The following is a 10,091-nucleotide window of genomic DNA, read 5'->3' on the forward strand; positions in this document are numbered from 1 at the left end:
TTAATCATTCTCGTCTTTCACTAAAGAAAACGTTTTCAGCAGTAGTTCAAGAAGATATGAACAAGTTATACAAATTGTCTATGTCGTGAAATCTGTCGCTGTATGTTGTCACATGTGGTTTATTTCAATCAGATGCATCCCTTAACAAAATTTGGCTATACATAAACACCTACTGAAATCCCTCAACACTGTTCATGACTTACATTTGAGATATACCAACAGTTTGAACGTTTCTGAACAATTCGCATCCAATGTGTCCTAGGAAAGAAAACTCGTTAAATTCACAATGATAAATGTCGATAACATCAAAGTGAGACTGTTATTGGCTTGTAAAAAATAAATCGCATCCACCCTTGGATATGGTATTCTAGTTTACAGCAGTTGTAGGCATAATGACTTGATGAAAAACGAGGTTGTTCAAAGAAAATTCACTAAAGCTGTTTCGTAGTATTTTGACAACAAGGATCACCACTAAAATGTCTACAACTCAAGTTAGGACCTCTTTGGATTAGGCGCGTTAAACTTAACCTTGTCATTATCTACCGGCTTATAAACGGTATTTCCTACTCTTTAGCATCCACACCTTCATACACTATGATATCATCCCACGACCTGTACAACGAAGAAAATATTCTGTCGATTACGAGAGCCTGCACAAACTTACGCTTGACTTTCTTCGTTATTCGCTATTCAACCGCGTGGAAAGGACTCCCAGTAAACGTCCGTTGCAGTGAGCTTATAACTCGGTACACAAGTCTACTTGATGACCTCCTTCTCGGAAGTGGCTTGTGTCACCTACTAAATATCAATGTGAATACCAATTATTTATACAAAAAAGGTCCGAAATCCATCTAACTGACTCTGAAACACAGTAGAACCCTTGAAACTTTGCTCGTTTCTTTCATTTTGTTCTCCATCCTTTCATTTAAATATCCGAGATCTGCTAATCATCATATTTATCATTATTATTGCAGTTATTAAAATGACTATTCCATCCGTAACATTCGACAGCCTTTTCTTTTTTTCTTTTATCTGTTTCTCTTCTACACGAATTTCATTCCTAAACACCCAGAGTTTATAACTGAAGACAATACCTTGTGTTACGTTCAAATAAATTAGCCTTTGTACACATACTCTTCGGTGTCATTTTCGATAACACATTTTTTAAAAAATTATTGTGCTACATTCTACATGGGTGCTTTGAAGTGTCTGATACTACACCAAACTCACATAAGCTATTCTGGTTTATGAAGAGATAAACCTACTCATTCTTCTCAAATCAAATTTCGACCCTCTACTATTTCGATTATTAACCCTGACTGCTTATCTGTGATGGTATGTGTGTTAATTGCTCGCCCTATCCATCACATGTCTGTAGTCTGCTTTTGGTCCGACTATAAATTCAAATCACTATAATAATAATATATTTCTGCAGTAGCAGGTACACGCCATTTTTACAGGCATGATCTACAATTTACAACATATACTGGTTCACAGTATGCATCCCAAGCAAGCTTGTTTAGTAATTATAATCTATAAAAGTTGATAGCAGTTCATTCGTTCACATATAATGTGTTTTCATAAGAATAGTTTCCAAAGGGGCATAGCGTCCACGTTATATACCAGATCCAATCTCGACAAAAAGTGTAATAGGGTTTCGGTAGTGCTAAGTATTTATGTAATGCAGCTTTTTAAGTTTATAGTTGTTATAAAGTAGGCTCGTGGAGCGCCTGGTTCGAGCTATGACCTTGGGAAAGCGCGTTCGTCGAGCTTGTTCCAGATGTCAGAAGTTACATAGCTTCACCCTCAGAGCAAGATTCTGAAGAGAAAAAACAAAAGAGAAACCGAGGAGCAGCAAGGCATTTGGATATGAGCGATAATCAATGCTTAACATTTATTAGTGGAACAGATGGAGGTATGATAAATTATTAGATTAAATTGATACTAGCTCATGTTGCAAGAGTGAACTGCGATTAGGGGCTCCAGAAGAGAGAAGGCAGTAATAAAGAACAATGAGTTGTGATATTTATCAAGGTGGAGTAGGTTCCAATGAAGGAGGGAAGTCAAGGTTGGAATGAGGAAGAACAGAGAGTGCATAGAGAGAGTAGTGTTAAGTAAAATAGCAACCGTATCCTTTACAGTCAGTTTTTTTTTCTCATCCGATGCCTACCACACAGTGTTCATGTAAAAGTCCGAGTTAGCATGTTAAAGGTTGTCTTAGTAGAATAGTTAATCCAGCACAAAAATTAGAAACATGAGTCGTAATGGTGAGTGTAGGTGAACAATCTCAATATCACAGATCTATTGACTTGTTCTCATCCATAAAGAGCCTGATACAAACAAAATGTTCTGCCCCACAAACACGGGTGGATTGAAATCATCGCCCACACCATCAGTGCTTGCTGGTCAGTAACTCCACCCTCCCTCCTTTTGTGATGTTAGGCTCATTTACGCTTATTTTTTGGATACATATCATACCTCACACAATGCTCTGTGTTTCACATCCTGTTGGAAAACACTATTTCTATAAGTACCATGTTACAAGCTTATCAGACAGTTACAAATTATGGACTGTGGGTAAGGCTTCGATGCAATGTTTTTATTGACTATATAGTGAAGTGTAGGTTACGAATCAGAGTATAGGCATTAGGAAGGGTATAGTGTAGGATATTTGTTTACCATAGTAGGCGGAAAAGTGGAGATTTATATTAGTTACAGATAAGGTAAGATAACGAGTGGTGAAATAATATTAATGGCAAGGCAACATAGTGTACAGATGAGTAAAAACTGATAAAGAATAGACAAGAATTAACTCACACTAAATTCGCGCTGAGGTTGTTTTGTTCTATGCTAACCGGTTGATGGGTGACAGGTTCTGTGGTTGTACGACCACTGGCAGTAGTCAGTCGATTGTGCGTTTCTTCTGGTGTTTTAGGGTATTTATAAGCGTCGTTTAGCGACCGAGTATTGATAGATCCAGTGAGTTGCCTGTCTACTTCAATTGAAAAGAATTAGTGAGGGGAAAGTATCTAATACAACTACAAGGTAGGGAAATAAGGCGATTCAGTCTATATATGTAGAGAGCCTATGATGTCTGTGTGGGACGTGGATGTGTTCGTTTGCACCAGATCTATGCAGGTGAGGGGTTGATTAATGAGTCTTGTAAACGTATGTAATTTGTCTGCCATGCGTACTTCAGAAGGCAGACTGTTCCATATCAATGCGTACTTGATAAGGAAGAAGTTTTCACGTGTTTTTGATCTGTGTTTTTCAATTTTGACAGTGGATACTTTGTCTCGAAGGTTGTATCCATGTGAGTCTTGGTAGAGAGCTATATTACATGTGGAATAAGTAAGGTTTTTAAGGAGTTTGAAATAAAGAATTAAGTTAGACCTAAGCCTTCTTTTCCAGAGGGGTTCTAGTCCTAAGATATGGCATCTGGATTTGTAGTCAGTGAGTTGGTCATTCTTAAGTATTTTGCGGGTGAAGTCTCGCTGTATTCCTTCCACCTTAAGTATATCAGATAGGCGTAGGTTGGAAAATAAGAACGAGCAGTATTCGACGATGGGTCTTACGCAGGTTTTATACAGGATGATTTTCGTTTCCTTTTGAAAGAAATTACGAAGGATGAAGCCGAGCAATCTCCGCATTTGAGATGCTTTAGTTGAGATATGTTCAGAGAAGTTAAGACTGTCAGAGTAATGTACCCCAAGGTCAGTTACTGATGTCAGTCTGAGCAGTGGGTTTTTGTTAAGTGCTAGTTTTAGTTTAAGTGACGTGTTTCCAATACATAGCCAACCGCACTTCTCTGTGTTGAGCTCTAGCCCCCAGCGTTTGCACCAGTCGTCTACTTTGTTGAGTTCATGTTGGATCGTTTGCATAGTACTTCGTACATCACCAATGTCAGTTTTATAGATGACTTTCAAGTCATCAGCGTAAAGGTAGGTCTTACCTGTGGTAAAGCACTTGCATATATTGTTGATATAAATTATAAAGAGCAATGGACCCAAGACACTACCCTGCACAACACCACTGGTTATTGGTCGAGGTGTGGATGTTGTAGAGTTAAGCTTGGTTATTTGGTATCTGTTTGTGAGGAAAGACTTAATCCATTGCAATAGGGGGTTTATAATTCCAACTGACTGGAGTCTGTTGATTAGAAGATTATGGGGTACTTTGTCAAAGGCTTTCTTTATATCGAAATAAAGTATAATCACTAGCTTTTTCTGGTCACGTATGCGAGTAACCTCGTTAAAGAAGTCTATCAGACATGTACTACATGATCTTGTTCTAATGAAACCATGTTGTGTTGGGTCTATTAGTTCTTCCTTAAGTAGGTGATCTGATAGTTGACTTTGTATCACTTTTTCCATTATGCGCGAAATAACTGGAGTGATATTTATAGGTCTGTAGTTTCCGACCAGGTTTCTCGGTCCTGATTTGTGTTTGGGAAGAACATACGTTACCTTCCAGGCTTCAGGATATGTACCCGCCTCTAATGATAATGTGTATATTTTGAGCAATAACGTATGTATATCCGGCCCCGACATTTTATAGAGAATTGATGGTATATCATCGACACCAGAGCTCGCATTCGGCTTAAGGGTTTTGATGGCGGTATGTATACTCCTGATGTCAAAGTTTATGGTGCTAATATGGCTTTTGCTTATGCATTTTATGTTAAAATCTGGGGCATTAGATGTATTCCCGTTTTGTGAAAACCATTCACTATGATATTTAGAAGTAGCTAAATTTTTATACGAACCAGGAATCCTTGAAATAATGCAATTTCAGCCAAACAGAACTAGACAAGCATAAACGAGCGTATTGGCTGCAGTTAAACTCAACACGATTTCGTAATCGTGACACTCTACTTAGCGACCAATCAGAATGAAGCGGAAATTATTAGATCCACCATCTTTGTAGGCAATGGGGGTCGGCTTTGTTCATTCTGTGTAGCTGAATAATTTAGCGTTTCAGTGTGATAAAATTCCGCAATTAATGTAATACTCTTAACGTTGGAGCAAATTTTCCCTATATCAGTTTTGTTTTCTCAGTTTTTGCTGCTGCTAATCAAGCCAATCTATTCCTTCAGGCAGTCCGTTCTGTTTTGAGTATTATTTTGCAGATATTGAAAACCAAATTTATTTGTTTGTTAAAATAAGTGATGCTGTCGCCTGGAACTTTAAATGTCTTCATGTTAGTTCCTACAGAAACAGTTATAACTGTTATTTATGATGATGTTATCGGGAGCAATGAAAGAAAACGATCTTCGGTTTGTTATTTACCTCATAATGGTGGACAACCCAACCCATCAACGAGCCGAACTAATAATAAGTGCCCAGGTGTGGTAAATATCAGTAATGTTTTCGAAAAGATTATGAGGCCCAAATATCCGACAACCCTGGACCTAGGCGGAGATGCTTTTGATCTATTGCAAAAGCTTTGTTATTAAAAATTTGCCATATAACAGTAATAGATGAGTTGGACTCATCACGCCGTGAGTTAAAGTAAGCTTAACATTGAAAAGCCGGGAACCCGCTCTAAGATCCATTTTGAAGGTGAAAGTCCCTCCATGTATACATTTGCGACTTCGTAATGGTTTCTTTATTTGTACATCTTGTTAATCTTTTTGATGCCAATTGAGACTGTGATGTTTAATTTCATAATAGTTTTCTCAGTTTTCCCGTTGCTTTCACCGGGTTTCTAAGTTTCTTCTTGAACTGTAACTATGTTGTTTCGATTGATATTATTCTGGCGGCTGCCATATTGATTGTTCCCTCTTTGATTGTGCTGCTGGCTGGAATCGTGCATTTTTGGTTGTAAATTGGAGCACTTTCCCAGAATTTGAAACACTTAGTGTTATAAAGCAAACTCTTGAACGGATTTTTACTTGATCTATCCAGAAAGGATAGAATAACACTCACTTTTTGAATTGTTCGGTAATTCTCTTATATTTCTTAACAATTTGTCTATTTATTGTAATTTTGATCATTGTGGGAACAATTGTTAGTTGAATAACTGAGTGGTAATATTTGTTTAGGTAAAATTGTACATTTGTATATATGATGAATTTTAGAACCGTTGTTACCCTAATCACCTCGTTCTGATTTCCATAGGGTCGCGCATAAATACATTTATTCCACGGACAGTTATTCTTCACCCAAACGTAGTTTGGATTTTATATCCGCTACCAGTATGTAGTGAATGTTTGCTGTTTTGGCCATAAAAGGAAGTTGGACTGACGTGGTCAGGGAGTAAAGGGTAATTAACTGTTATCATGCTCACCTCTTTATAGATCAAAGCTTAACGGTAGCAAAGTCATGTTTCTTTTGAGATACGATGTCAACCGGTACATAACAGCTCCAACTAAGATGTTTCATAACCACCCTTGCAATGAGAAGTACTCGCAAATTTCCGCCTTCATATGCGAATTATTTTTGGGCAACTGTCTTCCAGTTTGAGAGCTTCGTACCTCCTAAGGAACGCGATTTCTATAATATTCTTATTGTCAATATAGCCCTTTCATACAGTTAGTTCGGTTATTTTTTCCAAACAGACATAAGGGTCCTCCTAAACGCACCTGTTGAGCTAATATCCGTGTTCTACATTTTAGGTAATCGATGAAGACAAGTCGCACCATGTGCATCTGCTGTGTATTTCCATTTTACTGCCATTTTCAACTATTATGTCTTACTTTTGAAGAAGTCTGGCCCGTTGTTGCTACCTTGACGTGGTTGTTAAGCTTGCTTTTTGTAATAAATAAATCGAGCTATGCTGCGTGAGACAATCGTTCCTCAAGGTCCGATCATGCCAGGCAGGTCGATTGAAGGACAGTGAGACTAAAAGCAGCAAACTCAAGGTCAGAAGGCGAAGTCGTACTGCTGACAGTACAGAGGTATGACGGCAGTAAGGTGTTTCCCTCTGACAACCAGTACAACAACGATGCTGCCTTCCCACAAACATGGGTGGGGTTAGTAATGGTCCACCCTAAAAATGTACACCTCGCCTTATCCCATGGATATCCGTCTCCGGTGGTAAGGTCCCAAATAGTACGGAGCTAACACAAAAACTACCCACAAAAAGGTTGTGTGAACAACCTCAAGCAGTTGTCCCTGGGGTACTTCGGTTACGCTCTCAAGTCACGAAGAACAACTGTAGCCCAATTATTTTTTCAGGTACCTCCAGAAGAACCATTCTACGGTGTGGGCAACTGGGAAGTGAAAACCACCCATACACCTCTATCAGCACTCAAGATCACTGCATCCATAATCAATCTCATTCAATTCCTATTATTCCTCACACCTCGACTTTCAACGCTAAACTCCCTCTTTCAAACTCCTCCTCAAGTGTCACCATAATCAACTATCTTCTAAAACCTCGCCCCCAACTACACATTGGGGTCTTCAACGTACGCGCTCTATGTCAAGTCAGCCAGCGGGCCTTCTTGGCTAAAATCCTAGAATCTCGTACCATTGATGTGTGCTGTGTCTCCGAAACACGTATGCAGGATCCTAATGTGGTCATTCACTTGAACTCACCTCTCCAAAACGGAGAGCCGATAAGAATCCCCTGTGTAGATACACAGGGGGATTCTGTCGACCCGATGGCTAGTTCTCGTGGACTGGTGGGTGTAAGCATATCACTCAGTACGAGAGCAGAACAAGCACTATTAGAATGGATCCCTGTTGACGGTCGCCTATATGCTGTCAGGCTAAACGGCTCGGAAACAACTCGGAAAGATAAGGACAAACGTCGTTATATTTTCGCCATTTCTGCCTACGCTCCCATTGACTGTAGCCCGGATGAAGTGAAAGATTAATTCTACCGAAAGCTCTCCGAACTTCTTCAAAAAGCTAAACGCTCAGACATAGTACTCGTAGCGGGTGATTTGAATGCCCGAATGGGTAGCTTCAACCAAACAGAAAGACATTTAGGTGGGAATTTCGGTATTCCGGCCCAATGAACAGATAATGGTGATCGTCTTTTGCGACTGTGTCCAGACAATCGTTTATTTTTAGCAAACACTAATTTTAGGCATAAGGAGAGACATCGTCTAACATGGCGTCCAACTGCACCAACGAACGATGGACCCGAATAGACCATATTACCATCAGTCATCGTTTAGGAGGCTCGATAGAAGACTGTCGCTCGTTCTAGAATATATGTTTGGACTTCAATCTTGCTCTAATACAAACATGCATTTGCTTGCGCCTCATTGGACGCATTAGAGCTACACTAAGAAGACCCGTTAGAACTGAGCTCAGCGATGAGAAAACCAAAAGTAGATTCCAGGAACAACTGAGGTCACACTTAGGTAGTTTTGAAAACGAGGCTGACCCAGATGTTGCTTGGAAAAATATACGAACAGCTGTGGAAACAGCAGTAACACCTATTAGTAATTCAAACCAGGGTTACAAATAACCAATGGATGTCTACTGTATTTTGCAGTGAGAGATTCTCGTAAACTCATCCCATCAGGCATTTGCAGGGGCAGTGAAATATCACTGAGCCCTAGCCAAATTATCCGATAGTTGAGTCACTGAATATCGAATAGATCATCGATTGCTGTCAATGTCAAGGATAATAAACGCTATGAACTGACCCATGCGTCTGTAGTCTCACTAACATTTCCGTTGCCATTCTTACTAATATATTTACGTAATCACGCCCCTTGTGTTATACAGTCTCCAAAGCAAGGATTCAAAAAGCCCATTTAGCTTTTGCCAACATACATCGCCTATGGCGAAGGTGAGATATCAACCTATCATTTAAGGGGTGAGTATACTGTGCGGCAGTTCGCTGTGTTCTATTTCACGTTTGTGAGACGTGGCCATTAAGAGTAGAAGATACTCGTAAGTTACTAGTATTTGACCACAGATATCTTAGAAATATTGCTCGCATCTGATGCGATCACCGGGTAAGTAATCGTGAGGTTCGATAAAGAGTAATAGGGAATGACAGTAAATCAGTTGATGAGGTCATGAATCTTTATCGACTGAAATGGTTAGGCCACGTGTTACGTATGCCTGAACACCGATTACCACTACCCCCAATGCCGACTAGAGTTAGCGACGGTTGGAGGAGAGTTAGGGGTGGCCAAACCAAAACGTGGCGTCAGTCCTCGAAGCCACTAACTCTTTTGGTTTGAGTCATGTTTGTAGACACATACTACATGTTTGGGGTCCGCACGACTGTCGTAACCAATGGTTGGAGACGCTGTGTGACATGACTCAGAATCGATCACAATGGCGTGGGTGTTCACACTCTGTCTCCCCTTAAACCGTGAGATTAAAAGTGATCGATATTTCTCTTTCTATCATCTAATTCTTCCTTCCCGTATTATATCCTTATACACAAACTTTCTTTCATATATTACTACTGATGAAGTAACTTCTGTGAATTTGGTGTTCATCTTCTTGTGCTAATGAGGTATGGCAGCTTGGACAGATGCATATATGTCCCTGGTCGTCCGCTGTAGCTGACTGGATGACCGTCGAAAAATAAAATCGTTGTATTCGGTAAGTACAAAATTATTTGCCTTGATGGAGATAGGGAGAGTCATGACATGTTTAACAGGTTAGCAGTAGAATTTTCGCTGGAAAGCTAAACGAGTTCGTAGACCGATGTACGGTAGTATACGGGTTTTACTAGTGTTCCATTAGTGTGGGTGAAGACGTTGCTTGCATATCATAGGGCGTTTGAGAAAGCAACCATGCGATTAGACGCATGGAAGTTTAGGATGTGCATTGCGCGCGTCCATCTATCAACTGCCGCGACACATCATAGTGGCTGGAATAGGTAAGAAGGCACGAGTCTGCAGGTTTCTCATGAACATAACGAAGATGCGTACTATATTACTTTAATTTGTTACATACAAACTAGGTACTGAGATGCCCGTGTTTCACAAATTTCTTACGACTGTTAACTTGATAAAATGAATTAGCGTCAGATTTACAAAGTTATTCAAGAAGTTTCATTAACAATGGAAAATGAAACAATTGTCTACACCAAGTTTCCATCTAAAACTCGCATTGGCAATGTTGAACTGTAGTACTCGTTATTTTTTTAAACTAAAGGGTGAAAGAAGT

This window comes from Schistosoma mansoni, chromosome W (assembly GCF_000237925.1).
Source record: "Schistosoma mansoni strain Puerto Rico chromosome W, complete genome".
Classification (NCBI taxonomy): domain Eukaryota; kingdom Metazoa; phylum Platyhelminthes; class Trematoda; order Strigeidida; family Schistosomatidae; genus Schistosoma; species Schistosoma mansoni.